Here is a 15351-nt window from a genome sequence, read left to right on the forward strand (position 1 = left end):
CTTGGCTGTTACCAGATAAAATTTCATCATCTGTACTTCCTATGCGTAGTGTTGGCTCGTCTTGACTCCATTTGTTAAGGCCTTAATCTATGTCTCCGCTTTTTTTAACTTTAGATTTCAAACTTATTCCAAGTTTGCCCGTATTATTGCCAACAAGGACCTCTAATGTTACTAAATAATAATAATATAATATCAGCACTCTAGCAGCCTATGTTAGTTCAGTCTGGAACCGTTCAACACACACGCACCTGGTGGACACAGCAACAAATAACACGTGCGGAATTATTACGGGCTACCTGAAACCAACCCCTGTTGGTATGCTGTTTCCGCTGGCTGGTGTTGTCCCTGCGAACGTCCGCAGAGACGTGGCTAGCTCCCTGGAGCGCTTAAAAAAAGAGACTCACCCGCGGCGCCCCTTACACTATCACGTGCCTTTAATCCAGAAGCTAAAGAGTCGGCATAGCTTCATTAAAGAGATATTCCCTCTGGACGGGGAAGCTAACCAAGTCCGTATAAATCTCTGGAAGGAGGGACACCCCACGGCATCACTCTTTCTGCTGTCGGAGCACCTCCCTGCTGGGCATATTCTGCCTTGGCACACTTGGAAGTCTTTAAATAGACTGCGAACCCAAGCCCGCCGGAGCAAAGAGAGCATGCACAGGTGAGGTTATAGCTCTGAGAGCGCATATACTTGTGGTGTCAGACTATTATATTACTATTATTATATATATGGCACATCATTTGTCTTGTCCTGCGTGCCCCTACACCTGCATACGCGACTACCTGTACAACGCCACTGATAATGCTGTGTCAGTCGCTGAGTATTGGTCTTCACAAATATAAATGTCAGAATCGATACGCGAAACAGAAGAAGAAGAAGCAGACTTTGTATTACTTTGAAAGGGATTCTCGCAATAGGTGGTCTATAAAATTAATTTAAAAATTCAGGTTTCTAAAATGTAGGAAGCCTGAATTTTTAAATTAATTTTATTATAGGTATTCACCACGAAGCGAGTGTAAACGAAACACAAATCCTGATTGTCCTAAATTAGATACGAGGGTCTTTGATTAAAAATTAACATACGCGTAAAATTTGCGGATTGAAGTACAAATTTCGCACAGTATGCAAATTTGCCTTATTTGAAAGTGCAAATACGTTATTTAATATCCATAATGAACATTCCCTCTGGTGACGGATTTACATACCTTTGAATCAGCTCTTTCAATCTACCTTTAAGATCCTTGTTGTACCCATTTTGATTATGTGGTAGTATTATTGTTACCTATTTCCGGCGTAAAGTACCAATGTGAGCATTACTGCTTTTCAATTTTGAAGGGTAAGGATGCTGGTGAAATTACAAGCACATGGGACTTGTCAACTTCTGAGTGACACTGCAACTGTAATGGATTGGCGTATCGCTTAGGCAGGCGTAATACTTGATCGTCCCGTCATTTTAACATTTCGTCTCCATGGCCGAATGGTTACCATGCTGGTCTACCACGTTGAGGTCTCGGGTTTAATTCCCGGATCGGCAGAAATAGTTGTATGGCCTACATTTAATTTCACTGCTGCGTTTGAGTGTAGTTTGTGGTTGTCTATGTGTATTATGTGTCCATGACACCCGCAATATATGGTTTTCCTAATGACCTATGAGTGTGTGCGTTATTATTTGGTATCATAAAAAATAATTACACGTACGTGGGGACTTGTCAAGTCAGGTTGCTTTTTAGGTTTTTGCGATTTAAAGCACTGAGTGACACTATAATTGTTATGCGTATTGCTTAGGTACCACCGGAGTAAGACTTGTTCGTCGCGTCATTTGATATCATAATAATAATAACGCACAGACTCAACATAGCCCCGCACTAGGGAAACCCAGCATCGCGGGTGCCATGGACACACACAAAGATAAACACAAATTACACCTAAACTCACGAGAAAAACAAATGTAGGCCATACAAATATTTCTCCCGGCCCGGGAATGGAACCTGGGACCTCTGCGTGGCAGTCCGGCATGGTAACCGTTCGGCCACAGAGGCGGTATAAAAAAGTTGATAACGACTTCATGAAATTATGGTCTCGGCTGCATGAAGTCTACTACGACTTCAGGCAATAACTACAAACATGCAGTGAATCTATTAGCAGCCTTAGCGCCCAGTTACATGAAATGAAAGTTTTATTTTGTTGAATCAATAACTCAATTTGGAACTGTGTAATACATAGGACGCACTATAAGTTTCTGGAATTGGCCACTTACATAAACAACATTTAAAAACTAATTACAACATTTGAAAATGGAACTCCTTGGCTGTAGAATACAGTTTGTTTCGTAAGACTGTGACTTGTATTTACATTGTGGCGTCATTTTAGAAATTGGTTGTCTACATCACCATGGATTGAACTCGTGAAAATTTTCGTAGTATGATTTTCTACGACTTTAAGTGTACTTTAACAGCTCAGCGGAGCTTCGCTCGGCTTCAAACTGCTTTTGGCGGTAAAGCACCATGTAAGACGACTATTTATAGCTGGTATGCGGAATTCAAACGCGGTCGTGTGAATCTCAGTGACGAATTTCGCGATGGTCGCTCGTCCACGGCTGTGAACAACAAACAACATAGATGTTGTGCGCCGACCGTGGATCCCACACAATTTGACGGTGGCTAAAAAACGGATCGTGTCACTTGGTGCAATGCCATGATTACGTCAAATTTGGTGTGGGACATAGTAACAGGTGACGAAACATGGATTTATAGTTACGATCCCAAAACAAAGCAGCAATCGAGCGTACGGGTCTTTCGAGATGAGCTGAAACCAACCAAAGTGGCGCGCGTGCAAAGTGCCACTAAGCGGATGATTGCTTCTTTTTTAAATAAAACTGGACACGTGGCTATTGTTGCTTTGGAGAATCATTGAACCGTGAATAGTGATTGGTACACGACCATTTGTTTGCCGGAAGTTATTGACAAAATCCGTAAAAATAACCGTAAACGCCGTATCATCTTGCACCACGATAATGCCAGTTTTTACACGGCCAGACAGACAAATGAATTTTTTAAGGTGAACAACGTTGATCTTATGAGTCATCCCGCGTACAGTTCCGACCTTGTGACTTTTATTTATTTCCAAAAATTAAGAACCAGTTACGCGGTCAACGATTTTCATCACCTGAAGAGGCTCGAAGAGTATGAAAAATATGTTTCAGAGATTGTCACGGAGGAGTAGCATAAATGTTTTCAAAATTGGTTCATTCGTATGAAAAAGTGCATTGACGCTAACGGAGAATATTTTGAGAAACAATAAATTCATTTCTGACCATTTAGTATTTTTTTCTAATTCATTCCGGAAATTTATAGTGCGCCTCACGTATAAACATTAAAAAATAAAAGTCAGTTAGAATTACATAGTTCTATTTCACTTTACAATGTAGCACCATTTAGAACCTTATCAGCATAACATGCCTTAAATAAGTATTTGAAGAAAATAATCAATGTTTCCTTCCAATTGACGAAGACAAGGTTCTATGTATAAATACGTATGTGTTTTGTCTGAAGTCTCGCTTGAACGTGGATCGCCATTCAAAAGCGTAATTAATTAATTAGATAACGAACAGAAAACATCTTTGCAAACCTTTTCAATGGAAGTATCATTTATAAATTCGTTTTAAAAGGCGCTATAATTCATTGAAATATTATTCTAAAACTGATTCAAAATTCTATGAGGCGGTAAATGTAATAAATTATTTGCGTTCGCAAATTGAAAACCGAAAAAGCGAATATCATTGGCAGCCACCGAACCGGTGCGTTCGGAAACCACAAACGCTGCGAGGACAATTCAGAACGAAATGAAGCTTTAATTACTTTGATAACGGCGTTACTTGGAAATTTTAATTTCGAATGTATGATGTTCGAATGTTGCCAACCGATATATTTCAAAACGTACACGGATTTTAGCTCGTTTTGAAAAGATAACTAAACCCAAATTTACATTGCCAAAAGTTCATTTTTCTAGAATGAATTGATTATTCAATCAAGACCTGTCAGAATTTACATTAATTTGTGAATTATTACAATTCAGAAAAGTATTTGCACGTGGCAAGCAGGCAATTGCATTGTACACGAGACATGATATTGAAAACTAAAAGGTAATTATTTACTTTTTAAATATTTTAGTTTTTTAGGTTATTTTAAGTACGTATTTGGTAGTTAGTGGGTTTAGCCAATACGATAACAGTTTCTAAAATTAGTTGTTCTCAATACAAACTTTTTGTGTTAGTCGTGTCCGGTGTCGTTATCGGAACTGTACAGTTTTAGTTACACTAAAAAGCTTCTGGTAGGTAAAATATTAGAAATTAATGGGCAGTCTTTGTTATATTTAGGTTATTTATAATATACATAATTTAACATTGCTTTCGAAACCAAAAAATCTATATTACGTTATAAACAGCCAATAAAAGAAAGCCGATAGCATCGCCCGTAGCAGACGAAACTGAGCTGACCGAATACTTTCAAATGTTGCAATTGTAACCGCTACGAGACCCTAGCAGGACTCCGTTACTCGCTCAAGGTTACGCGATAAGTGCCTAATGCAAAGTACGCCGACGTCGGCGCAAGAGCTCATGCTAGTCTTTTCATTCATGTCATTTATTAGCATTCGGTTCCTCACGACTGTACACGGCGAGCAACGTTGTTTTCACCTCTCTGAGCGCTAGTGTTATTAGTCAGATTTACTAGGCTATTATAGCGTATGTATTTTCGATTTTGTATGAAAGTGATGAATGTGGTACGTAATAAGTATTAAGTAATTTCGAACGCTAGCGAGACGTCAGCGGCGAATGCAGGTAACAAACAAAATCTGCCAAAGTAAACCACGCCGTGATTGGCGACGGCGGGTCGCCACGCGTCGTAATTCCGAAGTCCTCCGACCGTTTCCGAATAGATTATGGGAACCTTACGATAATAAAATATGTCATAAGATTGAGTTGTTTTCTAGCTGCCATTTTGAAAATTAATTTGGCCAAATAACATTTCATTTACTTTTACTCACAAAAAGCTTACGGTAACCGTTTTTCTCAATATGGAAACAATAGTTTTAAATATTGTCAGGTTCTAAGACACTCACTTTAAGTATGAAGTTGACGATTTACGTACACTTACAATGTTACAAGTTGTTAATATGTATGTCACTAGGAGCTAGTGAGCAAACTTAAAGTATTATTCCGAAGCTAGCAATTTGCAAATAGACGTAGATAAAATATATATTTATACAAGTTTTTTCGTATTCACAATACATAAAAGTACGTTAAATTTCAAGTAAATTTCTCATTCGCACTTAAGCTGGAGTTTAATAGCCAAAAAGCCTATTTCAAAGCGCTTTTTGCGAAAATATATTTTGCGTCGAAAATTCTAAATTATTGCGCATAATATTACACAAGCAACGTAAATATTACACGAGGTGCAGGTTCAGAGAAAATTAACTCTTGTTCTATGTCAAATGCGAGGCAAATATTCAATTCGTCTACGTCGTAGTTACTTTCCGGGGGTAATTAAAGCGGGTGGAACAATGCCTTTTATTGTAGCTACTAAATCTTTAACCCTGAATGTAAGAGATTTAAATTCAAATAAAGATCTTCAACAGTTTGGTATAATAGTTGTATAATACCACAGCTCTCTATTTTATTAGGCACTGCAACAATGCAGTTTTGATTCTATATAATTTTCGAGAAACACGGAGAAGAACCTTATTACAAAGACATTCTGTTACTACGCTTCCTTCTTAAAAAAAATGACGAAATGTGAGGTTAATACCTATGTGTTTTGTGAGATATGAGAAAATATTTAGGGCTCAAATTAGACTCTTTATTCAAATAAAGAGAGAATTTGCTATTAGGGAATATATTTGAGAACATCGTACTTGCCGACAGCAACTTCCTGCTTTACGATTGTAAAATCGCAAAATTATAGCTAGGAGAACTTTGTTGGAATTCATAAAATTTATTCCATTGTTTTCAGCCCCAAACGAATTTAATTTTCAGCTGTTAAAATTGTGTAGTACTCTAATGTTACCAACTTCGTTAAGACCTATTTAGTAACGTAAAAAACAGCAAACATTCTAAAAAGTAATCTTATCGAGTATTTATTTAACAGGTACAAATATTTAGAAAAAAGCAGCAATCGCATGGCCACAAAATAGTTTGAAATTAAAAATCGAGCACTGGTTGAGAATAATTGGACTTAGTTGAAAAGCCACGTGGCTGAGCGAATTCAACAGAATTTTTAGTCCTCGTGAGTTTCGCGTTTTGTTTGAATTTTGAATTATTCCGTACGATATTTAAATTTATGGGCGTTTGTATTGAATTTATGTCAGGAGTACCGCCCGCGGGCCTGTAGTTTAAATTGGTTTTATTGAATCACGAATATTTTTTTTATAATTTCACCACCACACTCAAATGCTGAAGGTATATGTGTTAGCCTCAATAATATATTCTGATGCAGATATGTATATTGTTATTCTACTGTTACTTTTATTAAAAAGTATGTTTAATTTATATATAGTTTAATTTAATGTGAATGAACTTGTTAGTTTAAATTGGTTCAGATAGATGGCGTAACAATGTTACCTTTTATCATCGAGTAAATATATAACCAGAAATAGAGATGAAATGTCATTTAATATGTTTAAAAATTATTCTGCCAAATCATTACTGTGACAAAATGTAACCGTTTCTTTTGTAATTAGATGTATTGCTGTTTTTCCCATACCACCGAATGGAACAGCCCCCATTGTTAGAGATTTTATCTTTATTAGAATAAATACAGAATATTTTTGGAATATACGGAGACGTACACATATGTCAGTTGTTGGCGCTGTATTATTTCAGCTTAATAAAAGGTAAGTAAAGTAACACGCGTGTTCTTTCGGAAATATTGTTGCATATATATTTTAACAAAAAAAAAAAAAAGAATATTTTCCATAATTTCCGTAGTTGGGTGGCTTGTATGCTGATTTTCATGATGTCAACATCTCTGAGATCCCGGGTTCGATTCCCGGCCGGATCAATGTAGAAACATAACTTTTTTATATTGTCTCGGGTCTGGATGTTTGTGACACCGTCGTTGTTTCTGTTTGCCATAACACAAATGCTTTAGTTTCAGAGCAACGCATGTGATGTCATTTAATATTTAAAAGATAAAGTTACTGTAGACCAGACGCTGCTGTCTTTTTAGAATTTTGTATAATTTTTGTATATTTTCGTCTTAGGGCGCGTTCCCACTATGTCGTCACGTTTTATTATCGTTTGACGACTGTCGTGTCTAGCCTGTTCCCATATCTCAACTATCTGTCGTGGACGATTTTTTATCGTTGAACGACTCTCGTGACTAACTGTTCCCACTAGATCGTGACGACAATTTATCGTTTCAGGACAGGATTCTTGACGTTTACACGACAGAATCGCTTGATGCACTAGAGTCGCTTGTATGTTCTTTTGGAAGCCGGTAGTGTGTGTTCGCTCGAAATGGATGAAAACGAAATTTTAATAATGTATTACTTTTTCAAAATGAGGAAGAGAAAGCAAACAAAGAAAAGAAAGTTTTGGGTATATCCAATGCTACTAAAATTAATTCCATTAGGGTTATGTCAAATGGTATACGAAGTTGCTTTCTTTTCGGTATTGTCAAAACCCGCTACGACCAGAGATGGGCAGTGGGTTAAAACCCAATCAACCCGCCCGTGTTTTCACCAGAGCTTTACCCAAAACACCGAGTTTTAACCCATTTCTGACTTAAATCGTGGGCAGAAACGAACAGTACAGAATTTGGTATAATTCCAACACTAACAACATAATATACAATAACTTGTAACAAATTTCTATATTTTTATTACACGAAGGAGAGGCATCTCCACATAATACCCACCACCTGTCAATCCTGTGGATTCTCAATGAAGATCGATTCAAGTGCATTCGATCTAACGATTTTTTGTACCAATTTATTGATGAATTCAAGCGAATCTATTCAATAGGCAGGTAAATCGAACTATCCTGACAATAAAGCAACAAATATTTTGCAATAATATGTATAATTAAATTTGAACAAAACTCAATTCACAACAAATATTTGGACGTAAATAATTTTTGTCCTCGATTTCAGATTTTAACCCGATTTAACACGGCGGTAACAAAGCGCCGGGTTAAAACCCGGGCGCTTGCACATCTCTGGCTACGACCCAACACTACTACAAAGTGAGCAGAGGGCGCGGGGTACGAGAGGGGAGGGCAGAGAGCAGAATACGTGGGGACAGCGATAAATAAAACGTGACGACAATAGGAGCTGCGACAATCTGTCGCCACGTTTTTATCATGACGTTTTTTTATCGTCTGACGACTGTCGTTCTAGCTGTTCCCACTGTGACGACAGTTTGTCGTTGTAACGATAAAAAATCCTGAACGACAGTTAATCGTATCGTGCTATATGTGAACGACAATCTGTCGTCACGACATAGTGGGAACGCGCCCTTAGAGCGAATACCTCGTATATTTCTGTGTAATTTTTCACGACAAAGATAAAAATGTGGTGTAAAATGTAATAAACGTAATAATGTTTGTAGTTAGCATTTCAATTAGTTAAATTATACCTCTTTGAGATAGGTACTATATCACTTTAATAATATATTTGAGCAAGAAGTTTATAAGCTTTTCTTCAACAAAAATCAATAAAAACGAACTAGGTGACAACGCGTATGTGAGGTTTTTATTCTAAGGCGACGATATGGTAATTGAATCTCTATTTGGAATACTAGTAGCGCCATCTATATTTTGCCACGAAATCTACAAACCATTGATTCCGAGCGAAGGCAATAGGCAAATGCGAAAATTCGATAATGGGTTACAGTTCGTTAAAAATGAATCCCTTGAGCAGAACTGTTACACATTTAGCTGACAATCTGGTACACTTAAAGGAATATAATAATTCAGATGTGAGTGGCTCATTTTCATTATTATGCAAGCAGTTCATTTTTAAACAAAAACGGCCGCCTGAGTTATCGTTAGTTTTCATATCTTTAGCGAAGTGTGAGACATTGATCTCAAAACTTACACTGGAGTATTATTATAAATATTGGAATTTGGATTTTACAATTTCTATTAGCTCATACGCTCAAAATATTTATTAACATTTTATTAATTATAATTTTAAATTTATCATGAGCTTGTTCTGAGAAGGAAAACCTGTACGCCGAGGAAGGTTCACAAAACCTCGGCAAACCTGTGAAGTCCCCGCATTGGGTCAGCGTGGCGGACATGGCTTGAACCCTCGCCTGAGAGAAAATCCGTGCTCAAAGTGGGACGTCTAAATATGTTGACGATGATTAATTATAATTTGCAATAAAGACATACAAACATCGCGAGAATACTAGATCCAAGGAGATAATAATGAATCGTTCTATGTATAAAATGAGGCTGGAATGGTGGACGAATTTCAAATTAACCTTTTCAAGAGATCAAACTAAGAAGGTGACATAATTATATGGCTTTATATACCTTTATTTAAACATACGTCGCAGACTCTTAATATATTTTGGAACCCAGCGGCGTTCCATAGCTTTTGATATGAACGTTGGTGTAGTCACTACAAAAAATTGCTTCCTTATATTTCTACGAATTGCCGACGCTCTAAATTCACGGCATTTTTAATTTTATATACTTAATAAACTTGAACAAAATAAAGATGTTGACGAGGAAAGCACACGTTCGCCTAAAAGATGCCTGTTCACTCTAACCGTAAAAAATATCCTAGTCGTTATATTTAGGAAAATACCTGACAAAGTATTCAATTTAACAGGACCCTGCAAACTGAGCTATAGATTGAGTCAGCTGACCTTACCAATTTCTCTATGCTTTTGTTACAGACCGTATTTGGTTTCAACTGCTTTTTTACCGTAGTGGCTCTAGGTTTGGCATATCATCACAGGGGTAGCGCGGCAGGACAGTTCTCCCATTATGGATGACGTACGGAACGAAATCACTTTCGAAGTCCGTCAGCTAATAGACAGTTTCGATCGGTTCAAAACGTTCGAAATTATCAAATCGCGTTCGGTCAAACGGCCCGTTCGAAATTATCAAATCGCATTGTCACACATTCTTAGTTCTAGCCCCGATCGAAACTCAAGTCCGTAGGTTATCCACAGTGGGAAAACGTCCACATCGAGAGTAGGGCCCCAGCCACGAGTAATTTCACAAATAAATTGAATTTGATGGTAGTAAGACATCATGATATTCAATAAAGTCGATATTACAAAGAGTTAAATGTGTAGCTCCTTAATTGAACAACTAAGCGTTCACGAGTTCGCACGTGAACGCTTCTCTTTGTTCCGGTTGCTTAATGTGGCAGCAAAACGCATTGCAGGAATACTTTAGAATAGTTAAGATGCCGTAGCGTCTACCAAAGAAAATTTGTTTGATTTATACATTCCTATGTGTCTATTTCTGCCGCCAAGCAGTAACGTGAACATTGGTGAAATTACAGGCAGATGCTACGTGTCAACTTATGACGGGTGAGGTGGCAGTGCCCCTCGAATCTTTGCGATTTAAAGCTCTGAGTGGCATTGGAACTGCTATGGACAGGCGTGTCGCTTACCACCAGGCGCACGACTTATTCGTCCCGTCACTTAGTATCATAAAAAGTGTACTTAAGGATACTTACGTTTCGATATCGTTGGTCGATATCTAATGCATGTTTGGCATCCAGCTCGCCTCGTCCTTTAGACGCTGCGACACGGTTATCTGCAATAAAGAAACAATTACATTAATATTTTGCGACGACCTCGCTAGCTCAGAGACACTTTGAGACACTTCGTGTTCTCTGTGGGTTCCACTCCGTCTAAATTTATTTTATATTAGCTCTGTCACATTGACGACAATTTCGAAATTTTTGAACACCTGAACGTTCAGCTTGAATTATCAAATTCTCTTTCAGCTTGAAAGACATTTTAAATTTCAATTTCTGAAGTTCAGAAAAATTCAAATAAGTATGTGATATAATAATATCATCATATTATCAGCCTGAAGACGTCCACTGCAGAACGTGGGCCTCCCCCAAGGATAACAAAATATCATGCTGAATTCCAGGTTATAACCTTCAAGTGGCTGGTTAAAGTGCCTTGCAAGAACGACATATTTACCAATTAGGTACATTAAGATTATCAATTCTTGAGTTTAATACTAACATTAAAAGTATTTTAATTGAAAAATCATATTACAAAATTGAAGAGTACGTGTTGATAAAGATGTCTGGATAGACAACATGAGTCTAGATTCCACACAATTATAATTCAAAGTGTATTCCATAGCATTTAGGTTCATTTGAAAAGAGAAATCCCTAGTTTCTTGCTCGTTCTTCTCAGTTTTTTTTAATCAACTGCTCGTTCTTCTACTGTTTCAAAAATGACGTCTATAAAGTCAATGTCTTCAAGTGTAAAAATTTTAAATATGGAATAAACGATTATTTGACTTTGAGATACACCACCGTGCGGTATACTGTTACTATTACCATAGTAGAACTAGTATAGAGAGCCTGGTTGAACGTCTTGCATTCAGAACGATTTCCAAAAACATGAAGTTATCCGCCACTTCTTACAGAAATAACGGATTGTACGAAGTATATGCTTAATGATACCGTTTGAACACTGAAGTCTAAAGCTTGCAAAGGTTTTCTAAGTCTGTGAGTATAATAAATTAATTTAAAGTACGGGACTACGTGATAAATAAGCTCCGGTCGAGAGATATACTGTGGGTTCTCAAAGGACAGTGACGTAATCTAACTACCGGACAACTCTTATAAATACCTTGTAGCCGGGTGACGGCGAACCGGACTTATTCATGAAGTATTTTTTTAACGTCAATATATCGAAAACCACGCTATATGGAGATTTGTTCCATAAAGATAAATTGGCTGCTCCAGAACAAAACCTAAAATATTTTTAAACGGAATACTGTTTACTCCCTTAGTAAGTACTCTCCTAATAGCGGTGACAGCCGCTTCAAAATATTGCAATTTATTAGAGATTTCGAAACCTTAAGACCTAGTAAGGCACACCTAGTAAGGTTCAGATTTGCTAGGTTTTAAAGTAGTTAAAGCGTCTTACCACGTATTTCAATTATTAATTTAAATAGTCAAAAAAAATCAAATTTTATTCCATATTGTCTAATGCAATAACTAAACCAAATAACTAACAAAAGCTTATACTATGTAGTGATTCTAGCTGCTACAGGAACTTGTGAACATAAGTATTCAAACTTAGTAAGGGCAATTGTAATGTATAAGTTGTGATCATTTTTGTGACATACCCTACCTTATACCAACTCTAATAATAAAAGGAGATTGTTTAAGGGCGGACGTAACGAATCACAGCGGTCGTTACATATCTTTTTTGCACATATATTTCAGCAGTTCAATTTCAGATTGAAATTCTAAATTTAAATATATTTGTTTTAGCCGCCTTTTTCATTGTTCTTTGTTTTCTGTTTGGTTCGCAGCACGTTGTTAAAATAAGTAAGTATCTGTAAGTAAATTTATCTCCTCTGGTCTTGCTCACTCTTCAATAGCACCTGAATCTCAATGATACAGTTCGCTACAGCGGCCTTGCGTTGTGTTTTTGGGCTCTACTGTAAAATTATCTAAAGCATTTACTAAGTTTTGTCATGGGGCAGGTGACATGTGCCCGTGAGAATTACAGTAGATATCATAAAAATGCTACAATGGTATGTGTTGTAAATTAATTTAAAAGCAAAAGGCAGCCTCCCCTCGAGGGATGGCGAAGTCATCTAACTACTGGACAACTCTTATGATTTCCCTGATAGGGTGGGTAGCAGGGTAAAGCGGTGAATGAGATTTCTTTGTGATGTCATTTTGTTTTTCTATTTTATGACAACATTGCTTTCGGTTAGGAGAAACTCTTTTCTCTAGAGTTCAGAACAGGAATGTGATAAACAAGGGAATCACCACACTCATAGACAGGGAATCGCATAAGTCGGTCCGAAAAATCAGATATTTAAAATAGAAGATATTCAATTATTTTTTGTGAAATTACTCTACTAGTTTGTCATAATTATTAATAAACATAAACACTAAGAAAAATTCCTTAGAACCGTCTGGATTCGTGCCAGCGCCTTCAACATACTGTGCTTGACGCTCTCAGATAGTTGATTTTTAACAACTTTATTGCCGTCACGTCATCTGTGAGAAATCTCTGAAACTTAAATTGAGTTCTTTGTTTCTCAAGATTGCTACACAATTTTTTCGGGTCCCAAAGTCACGACTGACCTGTAAAAGGCCCGAAACTTTGGTTTCTTTAAAAAAACGCGATTTTAAAACCGAAAACATTGTTTATAATGTAACTATTGTTTGAGTTTTGTAAATTGACGTAACCCACAGAAATAATGTTGCTCTCAAGGGATAGTGAAGCAATCTAACCAAACTTTAGCTGGGTTAAGTATAGAATGAAAGTTTGAAGTATGTAACTTCATTCAGTTTCCATCATCCTTTTTTATATGTTAAACTGCCTCCGTGGCCGAACGGTTACCATGTTGGACTGCCACACAGAGGACCTGGGTTCGATGCCCAGGCCGGGAGAAATATGTGAATAGCCTACATTTATTTCTCTCGTGAGTTTGGGTGTAATTTGTGGTTGTCTATGTGTGTGCCCATGGCACCCGCGACACAGGGTTTTCCCTAGTGCGGGGCTGTGAGTGTGTTGCGTTATTATTATTATATATTATGTTATAGTTATAACAACAACACCAATGTGGCTGGGGTTAGTTTATTGCGTTCAGCTTGCCTTTTGACTAATCGTTTACAGTAACTTAATTCCGTTGGCTTTTTTATCTTTAAGGGCCAGCGCATAACGGATGGCAACGCAGAGAACACTAAATGTATCAATGTATATTTTATGCTATAAAAATTGAAATAAGATACAGAGAGAAATGCGGCGTGATGCTCCGAGATCGGTGCTTTTGAACATTGCAATTTGTACCTTATTACATTGAAATACCGTAAAATATATATTGATAAATTTAATGTCTTCTGGGGCCTTAGTGTAAGTATTCAAATATGTAAAGTAACTATCGCGTTTGCGTTAAGATTTTAATTTAAACCTTATAAATATACGATTAAGATCTAAATAAAAATCTTCACGAAAACGCGGTAGTTGCGTTTGAATGATTACAAATTTACGTTCTGACGCCCGAAGGCAGTAGGGGTTACTATAAGGAATCAAGTGAACACGATAAATGATAATAAATTAATATCCACAATTTACCGTTCGTTGTTATCGTCTAATAAGTTAAGCTAAATAACTAACAGCGTGTTTCTTAAGTAATATCAATCTGGTTATTAATTCACAATCGCAAGTCAATAATACCATATATGCAATCGTAAAAAATTAAGTCATAAAATTATACCCGACTAAATGGAACCGTTGTATATACAAATTCGTTATGGCATCAACGGTGAGGCACACATGGTTTTGGCCGTTGCCAGTATAAAGATTGGCCTTGAATTAAAAAAAGATGGCAGGTAGTCGTCCTGAACGTGACACGACAGAATTTTGAATGTGGAATACTTTTTGTCCCTCATGTGGTCTACAGGATGATTTAAAAATTTATCAATATTGATGGTGCAGCGTACTTTGAATAGCGTTTAAATTTGACTTTTTATTTATTTTGCGGATCGCTTCTAGCGTATTGTTTCCGGTTAACAATTGGTGCCATTTATTAAAACCCGTGAAATGCATGGCGAATTTACATAATATGCAGAAACAAAAACCTATCACAAGTATTCACAAGGATACTTCTGTACGGCTGTTAGGTAGTTGTAAAGGACTTTAATAGTAAATAATAAGTATAAGTTTTTTTGTAAAAAAAAACTGCCTTAAAAGTTTGTGGAATCTTCCATATATTTGCCAAGTTTTATTGAAATCGGTTAACGGAAAGTGGGTGAAATCGAATAAACGGTATTCATCCCCTCATTTTCCACCCATAAAAATTGAATATTTAGACTACTGAGGATACACTTTTTCCAATAAAAAAGAAACATCGAAGAAAAAACTTTCTCCTTTTTAACTAACTTCATAAAAGGGGGAGGTTCTCAATTCGATAGTTTTTTTTTTATGTATGTTACGCGATACTCCGGTATTTGTGAACCAATTTTCATGATTCTTTTTTTGTTGGAAAGAAGGTACCTCCATAGTGGTCCCATTTAATTTTGAAGAAAATCATCCACCTCTAAGGGGGCTGTTCACGCATGAAGAGTCATTTTTATAAATAGCGCCAAAATTTTATTATAAGGAGCAATTATTTT

General features: G+C 36.8%; 1 protein-coding gene across 2 annotated transcripts in view; it reads right to left on the reverse strand.

Annotated features, from left to right (window-relative positions):
* Positions 1–15351, reverse strand: part of LOC113238270 (brain tumor protein) — a 910751-nt gene that overhangs the window by 131669 nt on the left and 763731 nt on the right. For both annotated transcript variants that reach the window (XM_026475106.1, XM_026475086.1), the window contains one exon: positions 10699–10778. The gene's annotated coding sequence lies outside the window, so the exon portion shown is untranslated. The remainder of the gene's footprint in view (positions 1–10698; positions 10779–15351) is intronic.

Source organism: Hyposmocoma kahamanoa, unplaced genomic scaffold (genome assembly GCF_003589595.1).
Source record: "Hyposmocoma kahamanoa isolate Upper Pololo Valley unplaced genomic scaffold, ASM358959v1 103, whole genome shotgun sequence".
NCBI classification, from domain to species: domain Eukaryota; kingdom Metazoa; phylum Arthropoda; class Insecta; order Lepidoptera; family Cosmopterigidae; genus Hyposmocoma; species Hyposmocoma kahamanoa.